Below are 14,959 nucleotides of genomic sequence, written 5' to 3' on the forward strand. Positions count from 1 at the left end.
GAATATGATTTATTTCTTCCTTTTCCACGGAGCTGTAGGGGAGTTGAAAGAAAATGGCAGTTTAGTTAGGCCTATGCAAAGGGCTTTTTTTGCTGGTTAGGGGTTGATTTTGAAGTAAAAAAAAACAAGAAAAAAAAAGTGATATAAAAAAGGGGAAGAAATCGCTATTTTTGTATTGAATTTCATGGAAAAAGCTTAGTCTGACGGCTTCTCCTGAGTAGTCTTCTTCCATATTCACTTTCTTCTAAATAGTAGGTTCATTAAGCATAGGACCATGAAAGAATTGCTTAACATAATCAGTCCCATAAGAAGATAGTGAGTTCCATTATAATTGGTCCAACGACAAGAAAGTGAATTTCAGATAAAGGAAGCATAATAATGAAATGAATCTCATATCAGATCAATTTCAAATTAATCCCGCAACAAAAGAAACAGAAGGATTACTATCAATGTATAAGGTTCAAAGAATACAAAACAAAGCTTAAAGCTCTTAGCTAAATAAAGGCATATTTCTCTTCATTCTCTTAATGGTCAATTTCATTGTCCACCCATAAAGAAGAAAAAGGAGAGTTGAGGCCCTCGAATTAAGCGCTGGGGCATAATAATTTATCCCTCTTTTAGGCCCACTATGCAGTTCTTGTTAGGGCTGAAGTTCTTGCAAAAGCATTCCCTAGTGGATAGTTAGACCCTCATATAACAATGTATCAAATCCACTATTCATCATTGAATTATTATGCTTTAGATATTATGTCCTTATAACATAACTTTCTTTTACTTGGTTTAGTAGGTTCTTAGTCGCTTCACATCGCTAGGCTTGATATGATTTATACGAATTTCCATGTGAAGTAGACATGTTCCTTCAGAAACCCGTCTTTTTCTATCTTTTTTTCATGAATGGTCGAAGGACTGATGTTAGTTTAAGAACCGCTCTGTGAACTATGAACTTACGGATTTCTGTAAGGGACCTACCTCGTCGAGCCTTCTCAGAAAACACAGGCAGAAGAGAAAGTCACACTTTCTTTGTCTGAAGTGGTTGAAGGAGACTAAACCCGTTGTGGCTACTCTCGAAGAAGTAGCAATCGCTTTTCTTCTTTCTTTGCAAAGCTAAAATTAAAGAATATTCTCTATTCACAAGTCATAAATGGATGAATGTGCAAGACCGCTACGTGGGCCGGTATAATAACAGTTCTCAAGAGAGCTCATGTGCAATATCAGCTCATAGAGGACAAACGTTGCTTTACAAGTGTACGAGAAAGTCTATATAAAGACTATGAAGTACTAGAAAAAGACTAAAGGTAAGTCATCGATAGATGACAATGGTGGACCTGGGGAGAAGCACTTGACTTTAAGGTGTGCCTCAACATTACCAGTATACTCAGGTCTTTCTTTATCAAAGAAATTCTTGGAGCCGATGTATGAGGCACAAAAGGATAGATGGCATTACCCAGAACCATAGATGGTGCGACTGCATCACGACACCGCTTTCTATACTCAGTACTACGGTGTAGTCCTTCAAAGGTATTTTTAGTGAAATGACAATGACGAACCCCCCTTTACCTCATCATACTTGTTCCCAGCTTGCATCACTCCCCCTGAACTAAGTACGTACTATGTTGCATAATAGAAAGAATGCAAGAAACTCGTCCCAAAAGTAGAAATATGAGACTCCTACTCTACGGTAGAAGAGATATTGTAAGCTTTTCTTCTTAAAAGAATCTAATAAATAATGAACGAGTAGCGTAGGTCGAACCAGTGCAGATCGAAGGACTAATCTGTTAACCCATTACGCAGACTAAGAAAAATAACCCTACTTTCATTATAGCTTGAGGCGGTCGGCGTCTCTATTAGACGCTTTAGGCTAGTCTATCCCTCTGATCCAAAGTAAGATCTTACACAAGTATGAATTCAATTCTCTTCCATTTCACTCATTCCCCTTTTTATTTTGACAAGAAATGGAATAAGAAAGTCTATTCTCATTCAGCATAAAGACTTTTACGAAAGAGATCGAATCAATCTCCTTTTCCTCTAATTTGCATCCAAGAAGAGGTAGGGTAGAAAAATCAAGTTATCTAAAAAAATCAGAGAAATCTTTGAATCGTACAAATCCTATCAAAATACAAGAAAAGAAGTTTGCCTAGGGTTTTTGGAATGAGACCTACATAGTGGTATTTGAGCCCACTCCGCGGTTACAAAGGGAAGGAATGTGCCTGGAAGTCTAACCTATTTTGGAAGGAGATAAGTTAGATTCTTTTCTTAATCGAGTCAACATCTCAAATTCTTTGACCCTTAGTCTCTTTCTTTACTTCTGATAACTGCCTTTCTCTCACGAGGTCCAACTCGGGAACATGAAGTTGGAATCGGTAGTAATCGGGGATTAGTATTTCCCGATGAATATATACCTGGGCCCTATACATACTGCCAATCACACCCTAGCCAATTATCCAAGCGTTCTCTTGACTTTTTGGGCTATATTGCAAGTGGGAAATTCAATAATTCAGTGGATCCATGCCAGAAGCCTTAGTCCCAGTTGCGTAAGTAGGTGATGACTGGTTTCTTAGCGAAAATGCACAATTTGCAAGGTTTTAACATATGGAAGATGAAAAAAAAGATCTCTTTTCAGTTATTTTTCATCTTTTATCGTTAAATATCAATCTTATAGAAACTAACAAAATGCAACAAAAAATCCAAGAAATTGCAAAGGTAGGACAAGGTGGAGGTCAACCTTCGCTTAAAGCAATCAGGCAAAATATGTGTATGCTAGCTTACTAGCTTGAGTAGCTCGACAGCTAAGAAATCCAAACCTTTATTTGGGTTGCTAATTCTAAGTACAACCTATAGGAAAGGCTCAGACTTTCGCGCCTTGTTGTTCAGAAAGGTGAAAGCTAGCTACTTGCTTGCGAAAGGTGCTTGCCCACGACTATTCATGGATCTAGAGTGTGGCGGCCTTCAGCTTAGACGATCTTATCTTGGGCTTTCTTTTTTAATCAAAGTGGAAGAAAGAGCTATTTCATACTCATTTTTGCTTTAGCTTTCCTTTCTTTAGTGGATAGTTCTTGTCCATATTGGGAAGTCGATAAATCAATCTTCCTCATAGAGGGCTTACAAATACCCCCTATTCTCGCTCATATTAAAAAGCCTATATTCACCCTACCTAAACTGAGAATGAGTATCACTCCCCGTGGGAAACGGTGGATTTGGCCTTCCCCCCACTTGTTTCAACCTAGAAAACCAGGTAAAGGGCGGTTTGAGTCCTCACATCTTACCCCACTAGGTTTAGAGGCAAAACCCCTGCTCGACTAATGAGGTCCACGCTTGGTTCTTTTTTCTGTGGTCGTCTTCGCTGTTCGAGCTTTAAAGGAAATAGAAAATCCTAGATCACCGAACGAAACTCTAGGAAGTGATAGATAGCAAGAAGTTTAGACCATTACACTATCCAGTTCAAGAAGTTTTATAGCTTGATTTGATTAGCTAATTCAAACAAAAATAGAACCCTGATAAAGGAAAAGGCATGGCGGACATCAATTCTGAGGGGAACAAAAGAGGCACAAGTGATATCTCACTTATTAAAGCAAACAAAAGCCATAACCCTATCTACAAAGATCCACATACACTCCTAAGGCTTGGTGAGCACTTGCCTTTAAACTTTGAAATAGTTGCCTTCTCCATTTGATTTAGAGAAAGTATGCTCCTGGCTTGCCACCCGAAGAAGGAAATTCTATTTGATACGTTTTCCTGTACTAGTATGGGTGACTCATTCATTCCACAGGACTTCGAACCACTAAAAAAAGAAGTGAATACTCGTACAAAAGCAGTGGCAAGGAATAATAAAAAAATCCTAGATTGTTGAAGTTCCCATAAAGCGATGAATATAACAGGTATAGGAACTACTAAAGGTACTAAAGAAAAAAGAACAACAACTACTACTTAATCAGCTAATATATTTCTAAAAAATCGACTAAAATTCATGGATAGGGCGAACCCCTAAAGTTTGAGTTCCATAAATGAGTCCACGGAGCAAAAGTTCGAGTTCCATAAAGGAGTCTGACTATCCAAAGACTTCTTGCAAAGCCCTTATTATGATACGATAGGAATGAGGAAAAAGTCTCGGTGAGAAAGCAGATTCCAAGTTAGACTTTTTAGGATCTTAAAGGAGAGACTGAAACTAAAAACTCGATACGTTGGATGCGTCGTACGGAAAGAAGAAGCTAGGCAAAGAGGGTATAAGTTAGTGCACTAAAACAACATGTGGTAGGGTAGAAATAACTCCTTTAGACATGGAAAAAGGTCTTTGGAGGTGGAGGACCCGAGATGGCATTCTATTGATAACATGTGTCATAGGAAACTGAAACCACCATAAGTAGGAAGGAAGAGAAGTATACAAGCACAAGAAAGGCAATGATAGAAGAAAACTGAAACCACCACACCGTTGCAGGGTATAAGCACAAGAACTCCATCCCAGTCTTTCAGTTCATTATTATACATCGATACATGAGCATTTTTCATCATCCATCAATTAAGGGTAAGACAAGAAAATTCGGTTGAGTATGATAGGGAAGTTTTCGGAGGTCCTCTAGACTTGTTTGAGTGGAATTCATGAGTCAAGAGGATGGAGGACAGGTTGGACTCATTCATGGGACTAAAACTTATGTTCCGACAATCCACTGAAAAGAGTTTAGGCATCAGAGTTGGATATGGGTAGAGGTTAGATAGAAAGTTGTTGTTCTTGAAAAGGAAATAATGATATAAGACCGACTAGCTCTTTTCCTTACTCATTTTTTATGATATTCTAATCAAGGAAAGAAAAAGCTTCAAATATAATCATAAGATAGAAAGAAATGTCTTTAGTAGAAGGAAGAAGATCTCAAACCCTAGCTGCCGATCGACTCTACAACTAAGCAGCAACGAAGGGAAAAACTTCCTACTTTTTTAGAGATACTTTCTCTTGTTTTCGAGCAGAGGGTTCAAACTGCTAAGCACCTAGCATTAATAATAAATAAGGAAGATGGAGTGGTGGCTACCCCGAGGTATTATTGATGAGGTACCAGATTACTAGTAGTAGTATCTCATTGAAGAACCATTACTATGTTCTTTCGTGTCGAAAGTATGGATTTAGAGCGACACCTTTTATCATTCAAGAGCTCAAATGTAAACTCGAAACTTGCTCCTTCCTCAGTTTTTTACAACAATTCTATTATATATCTCTTCTTCTCTTCTCAGTCTTGCTTCCCCAAGGGTTTGAGCTAATCGTACCACTAGCCTTTACACAACTGATTAGCCTCAAGTCAGGCCTCAGATCAGAAGTGCTTTCGCTCTCAACTCTAATTTCTTATGCCCAAAAACTAAAACCTCTCTAGTTCCATAGAATGATAACCAATCTTTCCTTCCTTCCTAGAATAGTCTAATTGTCATTGACTTCTATAAAAGAAGAAGAAAAAGAGTATAGAACTCATATAACTAAGATAGAGGAAGACGTTTAAAGAAAAGAAAGACTTCTGATATTCATAGATAAAGAACTAAATAGGAAGGGAGACCATTTTCGAAATGTATAGCCCCACTCCAAGGTAAAGAGCAAGCTATGGAAGTAAAGTAGTCTCATTCTTTGTGGACATTACTATGAATTCTAAATCTGATAAAGGAGAAAGGGTCGGTGGCCAATAAGCTCGTGCATGAAGGAAATAAGCCTACCTCTAAAAACTGATTGATAAGCCTAAAGCCCTTGCCCTTCTAAGAAAGAAATGATTCAGTCAAATGCTTCACCTTCTTCTTTATCCGACAATGACATACAAGAACTTGAAGAAGGGGAATTAGACCCGTTAAAGCAATAGGGTCGACCCGAGTATTTTTCTTTCTCTTTCAAGTTGTGGACGATCCCAAAAAATGGGTTAGCTATAGCTAGCCATGTACCCTCTTGTAGTATTGGGTGCCTTCTTTCCTGAGACTGAGAATTCTAATAAAGAGATTCTCACATAGTTGTATCCATATTAATAATAGGTTTCTTCTGAATTCTGACACAGAAAGAACAAAAGTTACTGCCACTTCCTCAATCGATGAACACTCATCCAATCAATCCAAGAAAGAAGTTGTAGACCTACGGTTAGCCATTGAGGTCCTAATTAATATAGTGATTGCTTTCCCACTAGTCCTAGGCATCATTTATCCTATCCTTTCCAGGTTTAACTATCCTTTCTGATTCAAGATCTAATTACTTGATTTTGGAAGTATGATTGATTCTTGATGACGCTTCGAAAACATCAAATTCCTTTTATTACCTAGGTTACTCAACCGAGACTGTCAATCCTCAAAGAAGAGAAGAAGAAAACAAGATAAAGAAAAGACAACTCCTTCGGAGCCTTCTATGTCCTACTACAGTAGAAACCTATGGCAAGGAATGTCCTTTAGACTCCTCCAAAGATTCTTTGTCATAGGTAAGTTAAAGAGTGCAATGAAAAGAGGAGTTTATTCTTTAAAAAGTCTGACTAACATTAGTATGGGGAGAAGCCAAGAAACTCTTCTATAAGAGATAAGAATGACTCCTTCGGAGAGAATGCAGAGTGCAAGTCTTCATTCCTTACCACAGTGAGTCCTCTAGACCGCCTCATATCTTTGTCTCAATCCGAGAGGTCCTCTAACTAGTCCTCCTCTTCTTTTTTAGCCTTCGAAGGTCCTCTTGACTTGTTTGAGTGGAATTCATGAGTTAAAAGGACCTGTGGATAAATAAAGGGTTCGGTCAATTCGGCGTTTGATATGGTCTGCTTAGAAGACAATTGAAAGCACAAAGACCTCTTTTCAGCCCATTTCGCACGATTTATCTAAGGTCAAATTGACATTTACTACTTCGCTGTTTTGCCCATGGTGAGCTCAAATACCAAAATACATCATAATCTAATATTTCAAGTTCAAAGATGAAAGGAAGATAAACAAGTGGAGCCATCCTCATCTTGCGAAAAGACTCGATTTAATAGTGCCCTAGCACACTTTACACATGTTTCATTTGGTCGGATTGAAAGGTACTTAGTCTGAAGAAGATAAACAACTAGAAGATGGACCTTGAGGCATTGGCACATGATCGACGAACGTAAATCGACCTAGTGCAAGGAGTTCTTTCCCTTGCCCCTCCCTCTTGGGAAGTTCAAGCTTGACCACCTGTTCTTGCATCTCTTTCTTTTGTTGCTATAGCCATAGTTCTCGTAGTCCCTACACTAGGTGGGCGCCTAGGCGTGAGATTGAGCCCACTACGCGATATTCAGTCATAGTAGAAGTGGAAACAAGAAGGCTGACTCATATATATAATGAGAAAAGATTCTCATTCGAGAGAGGAGTCTACTTTAGGACGGTATGAAGCAGCATCCATGCAGCTTAAACTAGAAAGGTTATCGGTAGCTTAACCATGGGGCTTCTTGATCTTCTTACGAAAAGGTAGATTTTTCTTATATTCCCTTGAGTCCTACTCATTCTAGTTTCATTCCTCGTATTCAAGTAAACCGTCCAATAAGAAAGAGCGAGATAGCTACACGGTAGGTAGATGGGAAATTCAATATGTAAAGCAAAGACGATGCCTTTGGCTTTCTTCCCTACTTCGAGTGATTGATTCCCAAAAATGAGAATAAAATAGATCGAGCTTCCAATTGTGATCTTTCCACAAAGCGGTATAGATTCCTTAATCTTATGTTCGTAAGCTTTTTGTATTCTTTTAAAGACTATTATCAATCTTCAAATCATTACGCTTTATTTGGGTTTCTTTGCCACCCTAACTCACTCAATCCAGTATCCTTTTGTTTACTATCAGTGGAATTATCCTCCATATAAAGTAGAGAAGAAGGTATAGTAGGTGGGTAAAATTCTCATTACCATATGATTCCTCCTGAGAGCCTGCCCTTTCATTTTCATCTACTGGGTGAGACCAGAGAGAAAAAGGAAGTCGACGAAGTAGAACATCAGAAGATGAAGAGTTGTAGTACTTGAGAGAAGAAGGGAAGCGACTGAGAATAGAAGTCATGCAAGATAGAAGGAATTTCCATTCAACCTATGTCAAAACCAAGAAAAAAAAGAGAATGAGCAATGAAAGTCTAACTCGCTTCAGGAGAATAGGTTTTGTCAGATTTGAGATAAGAAAAAAGGATAGAAAAGCAACTCTACAAGGATAGGGGATAGGTTAACCCAGCCGAACGAGCCTAGTTGTAGTGAGATAGGACTGATTAATACGAGAACAAAGGTACGAAGGAAGAAGATATGAGAGGTTTAAATACGAAGAGTCAGAAGTCCAATTATGAATTCAAGACCAAAATCGTTAAGCAAATGAGACCGTGGACAGCTCGATAAAATTGAGTTAGAAGAAAAATTGAATCTCCCTGGCAAAAAGAGAGGAGACCTACGTAGCAAAGAAGCGTAGTGGTAGACTAAGAAGTTAATAATCAATTAAAGAGTTGTACCGCTGATCCCCAACCCAAAGACTGATGCACATCGATGATCATGGAAAGGAGCGAAGGCAGAGAAGAACCTCTTGTTAAAGCCAGAGCTCCTGGTCAAGCAGTAAGGGTTCTCGCTTCTAATCCCTATTGTTGTGTCTAACCCACCCCGCTTCGTAGGCCTCGTTAATATTCTTCAAACCTCCCCCACTCCTTTTAGTGAAATTCATGAGTCAAGAGGACCCTCCGTTAGGAGTCTGAAGATGCTTCCTATTTTAATGAGTCATGAACGAATGAAAATATCGCTTCGTGGGCTAGGCTAACCAGTGCATCTTTGATTTAATGGATAAAATGGAAAGTCTATTTAGTGGATAAGTCGTCTCAACCCCTCCTTCTACATATGAAATCTACCATATTCACTTTAACGAGTCCTGCAACAAGATTCATATGGTAGAAACGAATAGTTCGTTCGCACCTCGGGCAATAAGCTAGACGATCTGAGTTTCATTCATCAGATGAAGTACACTTAGTTGGCTCGAAAGAAGGAGGTAGTAAAGGAGCTATTGCGATTTCAGTTTCATAAATTCAACAATTAGTGAAACACAGTTGCTCCTACGGAGTGATCATCTACCTCATCCCTTGTTTTATGTTTCAAGGCTGGAATTTCATTAGTGCAAATTCATCCTGACAGAGAGATCTGAACCTCATAAACCAGTGAAAGTAGAGAGTTAGTAGGTCTTCGTGAAAGGTAAGGAAAAAAAGGTCAGACGAGTTAGTCAAATGTTTCGACTCCTTCAATATTTCTATTGATAAGAGCTTTGAAAAAGAATAAGAAGAGGAAAGAGAAAGCCTGAGGGTCTGTCCTTGACGTCTACCACCACATTCTCTTTCCCAATCATCTCTTTCATCAAAAGAGAAGAAGGGAAGAATTCGTACCTCTTTCTTCTTGAAGCGGAGGCAGCACACTAAGTAAGCTCACCGAAAGAAATCTTCCTTGGCAGTTTCTGTTGCAGTTCTCATCCTCTCCAGTCTTGGCCCGCTCCGTGTGTTTTATAATAGTTGAGTAAATCATAAAGTAACGGTGCAAGTTCGTGCTTTCAGATGCGACATCCCTTCTTCTTCTAGCCTTCTTAGTAGATCGATCGATAAGAGATCGTATTGGAATTTGAGGAGTCAAGCTAACACAATTATAGAAGAGTTCTTTTGGTTCAGGTAGAATATCTTAACTCTTAAGAAGAGGGTAACGATTGGAACCAGACCGCTCTGTGAGGGTAGGGGAAGACTTTGAAAGTAGCTCATCCCTTGCAGCCTCAGCAGCATAAGAGAAAGAAGCAGGGGAATGATCGATCTTTTTTCATAAAGGTCGTTTATTAGTCAGAGGGTGTAGACCATTGGCTTAGGCTTTCAGTCCAACCAGAGTCTCGTCTCTCTCTTTCTCTTATTCATTCAAATGATCATTCTTCTAGCTTGACTCAAGAGATAATAAAAACTGAAAGTGATTGTGATTCGAGATTCTAACTCATTCTAAACCTAGGTTAGATTATTACTCTTAAAAGGCGAGGCCAAAGATGATCACTATCTTTTCTTGTTTCAAACTAATCTTTCTAAACCTACTTAAACATAAAGAAGAAAGAAAGAATCGCTTTGTGCCCTTCTTTTGATATTGATATGAACTCTTTGAAGCTTTTAAGCCAATTTTTCTAAAGATCTCATACGAGAACTGGTGGCAATTATAGATCTCCCGAATCTTTCTACTAAGCTACGGATTCTACAATGATAGTCACAGCTACTTACGGATATGTCTGCCTCTATCTACCGATCGGTTGTCAAATAATAGAAAGTTGCAGTTTCCTTTCTTTCCCTTTCTACCTTTGAGCTACTGTAAGTTGCCAATAAAGCGAAACTTTTTTCTACTTCCAATTCAGTCAAAGCTTAACTTGCTAAGCCGCCCTCTATCTTGGATTGGAGCCTTCCTACACATTCCAGGTAGAAGGAGAAGAGAGAGATTGAGTGTTGTCCTTGCTTTCTAGGGTCAGGTCTCTTTCCTTACATGGCACTGGATAAGTGGTAATAGGCAGATTACAATAGACTTAGCATGCTCCAACTTGTTCATTTTTGTAAAAATGTTGTCGTAAAATTGTGCATCTCTTTTATTGTATTCCTTCACCTTCCTTTTCAATTGCCTGTATTCAATCTTCACATCCCTACATTAACAGTATAATGATACACACACATGAGCACTGTGTTAGACCTTCAATTGTGTTGCAATACGCAGAAGAAAAAAGAATGATAGTGCACGTGTTATTGAGGATGAGACCACACTATGCGTTAACGGGAGTAAGGGCAATATGAGTGGAGATCATAGTAGTGTTGAGGACCATAGTGAGTTAGAGTAAAGAGGTAGCTAAATATGTTGAGTTTGGGAGAGAAGAGGGATGGTTTGTGGGTAGTTTTTTTGCACTCTTCCTTGAGAGAGAGGATAGGTAGAAAGGGTATTTTTTTTTTTTACTTTTGTGTTCTTAATTTCCTGTATGTTTGAACTAATAATTGTTTATTAAAAAATTCTACTTTGTAATCTTTGAAGTTGTTTCAATCAAATTAGAACAAAATTACTTGGTGTTCTATCACACTGGCACAACTAAACATGTTTTGCTATGGTTTAACTGCTAAACTTGACTTGAGAGGTTTGTATTATATACCTGTTACTTATAACAAGGATTTGATTTTGTCAACCTATGAAACACTAACGCTCTATAACGGGTAAATTCTTCAGGTCGAGTTTATATTTATTTATTATTAATTTCAAACACCTAAAAACACTTTTGAAACACTCTTGAAAAATAATTTATGGACCCAAATTTAAAGGTAGAATCAATTAGATCAAAAAAAAAATAAAAAAAGATAACTAGAGATATTGTGTTTTATAGTGAGTGTTTAGTATTTTAGGTTGAAGTTATATGTATCTTAACAAATTTAGCATTCACTCAACTAAAAAGGTTGCACATATTTTACAATTTTCTACCATTACGTTGTAACCGAAGCAACAAACTTAAGACATGCTTCATACTTTTTTTTTAAATCTATGAGTGGAACATAAAACAAATAAATAAATACATTATGTCAAAACAATTATTCATATTTGTGGTTAAAATTGATGCAATTATTCAAGTTTTAAGGTTAAAAATTGGTATAACTGACAAAGATTATAGTTAAAAATGATTTTCTTCCTTTTTTACAGCATCTGATTTGATTTTCTTTTGTCATTAAAAAAAAAAGAAAGGAATAAAACCTATTTGGATGACATTGGAAAAAATGTTTTTCAAAGTTCATTTTCATTTTCTAATGTTCTTATCCACATTTTCTAAAGATTACTTTTTATACACAAGTGTGTGTCCAATTTGTTAGATACTTAAAAGAGTTCTATTGATGTGAGTTATGATGTTGTATACGAATAGAGTCATTGGAAACATCGTAGGGAGAGAGTTAACCAACTCAACTTCATCGACCAAACATTATTGAAGTTAGTTAGCCAAACACCACTTAAGTCTTTGAAATGTAATATTTTTATTGGTAAGTTTAAAAAAGGTTTAAAAGGGTATTGAAAAGTTGATCCATTTAAGATTTTTAATATATTATTTTGATGGGGATGTGAATTAAAATGAAAAGTAATTAAGGATTGCAGCTATATATCTTTGTGTGAACAACTATCTCAATTGTATGGAGCCTTTTATGGTGGTACCAAAAGCAAAGTCATGAAGATGTATATCTAAAGTAAACAATACTATATCATTATAAAGATATTTAGAGGGTTTGTTGTCCTAACATCTTAAAAAACTAGAATTTGTCAGATGACAAATTATGATCAGATGTTTAAAGATAGATGTTTGGTTGTCCAATATGCACATAAATATTTTTTTCTAGTCGTTTTAAATTAGTTTATAACATAGGAACACAAACATAAAGTTCAAGCGGGATTAAATTTTAACTTAACCTATACATATTTTTGTCCCACTTGGTATGATACTGTGGATTGATAGCCTTGAGAGAAAAGGCTTCCATTTGAGTCTGTGTCTTGAGAGTACATTTGGACAAAGGAATTTCAAATGTAGGAAGATTTCCTGCTGCCCAATCCAATAGTTGCTCCCCAAACAAATCACATTTTCCAAAAGTGTTAATCGTTGTTCTAGTTCCAGTGCTCTTGCTAAATGTCAATCCCATACCTTTTGTGAACAATAGCATCTGCTCAATAGGCTCCCCCTCTCGAATAATATAGCTCTGCTCTCCAAAAACCATTGGCTTCATATCTTTCATCATCTTTTTTAACTTCTCCTCTTCAAATTCCTTAAGCATTGGAACCTGCCAATGAAACATTGATCAAAGTTGTTTGTTTCTATTCTACCATGTTACTTCATAAATGTACCAAGAAAAACTCACCCCTTTTAGGATATCCCAGCAAAGTTCTTTCTTTATCTCCTCAACGAATGGAGATGGAAACACGTCGAGCAGTGTTTTCAAATTTACATCATTTTGCCATTCAAACTTGTCTATTACAAACTCTTTGATTTCCTTCTTCTTCTGGAATTTATAATAATCTATCCAAAAATCAATTTCAACGCCTTTTTTTTTCCATTGTCCTTCGTTTCTCCTCTGATCTTAAAGTTGAGGATTGTAGATATACCTGTTTAGTGATGCAATCATTTCTTTGTTACTGATTTAGAAAAGAAGAGGTTGACATATTGGATTAGAAGATCTTTAACAAACCTGCAAGTTGCCGATAAGATAAACAACTAGAAGTATCCCAACAATGGTAACGAGAGTAGCAAAGATGTTTTCGCATGCATAGCTACTTGTAGTCAGGTTTGACCCAAATGAGCTGCAAATTGAATTTGATCAAACATGAGATGATATTATCACATTTCATTCTCTTCTAAACTAGGAAGTTATTTATACCAGATGAGAGTTTTGTAAGTTGAAAATTGATCTCATAATTTCAACAAACAAGAGTTAATTCAAGTTATCATTTAAAAATGCTATATTCGAAAGGTACTTCAAACATACTCGAGAACATTATTATTTAACCAACATGGCTTGGTGGTGGTCTTAAGGGGAGGGGGTGAGGTTAGAAGTTGATAAAACTTAACAGATCAACATAATCTCAAACTTGGATCTTTAATTCTAATTTTCCTCTCCCCATATTTGCTCAAACTACATTTTGATGATGAAGACCAACACATACAGAGGAAAAAAAATAAAATAAGATCATTGAACTTGTAAACTCAGACTACTATTTGATCTAGTTTTAAGTTGAGTTGAAGATTATTATCCACGTAAAAATCATAAACTCACACCAATAGTTGATAATTAAGGTAATAGCCATTTAAAATGAAGAACAAACAGAGATGTGTTGTGAAGGAAAAGTTTCAAACCTTAATGCACGTAGTCCCCAAGAGAAGCAATATAATAACTTTACGGGAAAATCATTTACCCTCGTGACACCAGATTGATGGGCATTAAGAAATAAGCCAAAATCGAATATTGTTGAATTAGGTGGATTGATAGGGCAAAACTTATCAACAAACTGTTCATTGCCTGTGATATCCTCACAAAAAAAATGAATTCACTCTGCATCCACTGTTAAATTTGCATGCACTTTGCCAGCAATACAGTTCTCTTAGAACTGAGAAGCAGTACCAAAATGCTCCAAACACCTTCACAAACGAAAAAGTTACAACACCTTTAAAACCAATATGATCATTCAGAACATTAAAATGCTAAATCTCCATGTTTGATAAACGAAAGATAAAGAAACATACATGACTGGCAAGAATGAAGAGAAGGAAATTGAATGTGCCTCTGAACTGCCCGGTTCCTGTTATGTCATTAGGAGCAACATTCCTGGAAAATTTCTTACATAACACATAGATTCAGATGGTTCTTGGGACAAATTGGAAAAGAGGCAGAAAGATTAGTCGCCATTTGTTTTCGAAATATTTGATACCTTTCCTACTTGTAAAGACTACCACAAGGATAATCTACACATTTCCAGTTATCAATGTTAAGAATTGAAGTTTAAAGGTACTTCTTATGATCATTTGCATCATTTTTTCCGTAGATTAGTTAGGTGTGGCTTGACTTTTGAGTTTGTTTTGCTGTAAGCCTTCAATTTTAACCTATGTCTTTATTTATTCATTTTCTTTTTTGGTAATTGCATCAGTGCTAGTAATTAAGCATAAAGCAACATTTCTAAAAAAATGCAAATATAACAAGACAAAGATGGATTCTTCCTGTGATATGGTTGTCGTGGACAGACTCAAAGAAATGGATTTAAAATTTATGTCTATTGAACAGAAGATTCGAGAAATGAATATTCCTCTCAAAAACCTTATATTCCAAAAATCAATAGATGTTAGAAATTAGAATCTCAAAAAGATGCATACTTCTCTCCCTGTGCTAAATCAAGCATTGATATGGAATTTCATGTTCTCTAATAGATTTAAATTGTATCTCTTCTATATAAATCTTAAGAGTCAATGACAAAACTAAATGTTGTAGAT

General features: G+C 36.7%; 1 long non-coding RNA gene across 1 annotated transcript; it reads right to left on the reverse strand.

The window, feature by feature from the left end:
- Positions 1-12,318: 12,318 nt before the first annotated feature.
- LOC103484151 (uncharacterized) lies at positions 12,319-14,867 on the reverse strand. Its single transcript, XR_536679.2, has 5 exons — positions 14,219-14,867; positions 13,832-14,113; positions 13,167-13,278; positions 12,840-13,083; positions 12,319-12,761 (listed from the first exon to the last, which is right to left on the reverse strand). It is a non-coding gene; the product is annotated as an uncharacterized LOC103484151 (long non-coding RNA).
- Between the last annotated feature and the right edge of the window lie 92 nt (positions 14,868-14,959).

The sequence above is a fragment of the Cucumis melo genome, chromosome 6, assembly GCF_025177605.1.
Source record: "Cucumis melo cultivar AY chromosome 6, USDA_Cmelo_AY_1.0, whole genome shotgun sequence".
Classification (NCBI taxonomy): Eukaryota; Viridiplantae; Streptophyta; class Magnoliopsida; order Cucurbitales; family Cucurbitaceae; genus Cucumis; species Cucumis melo.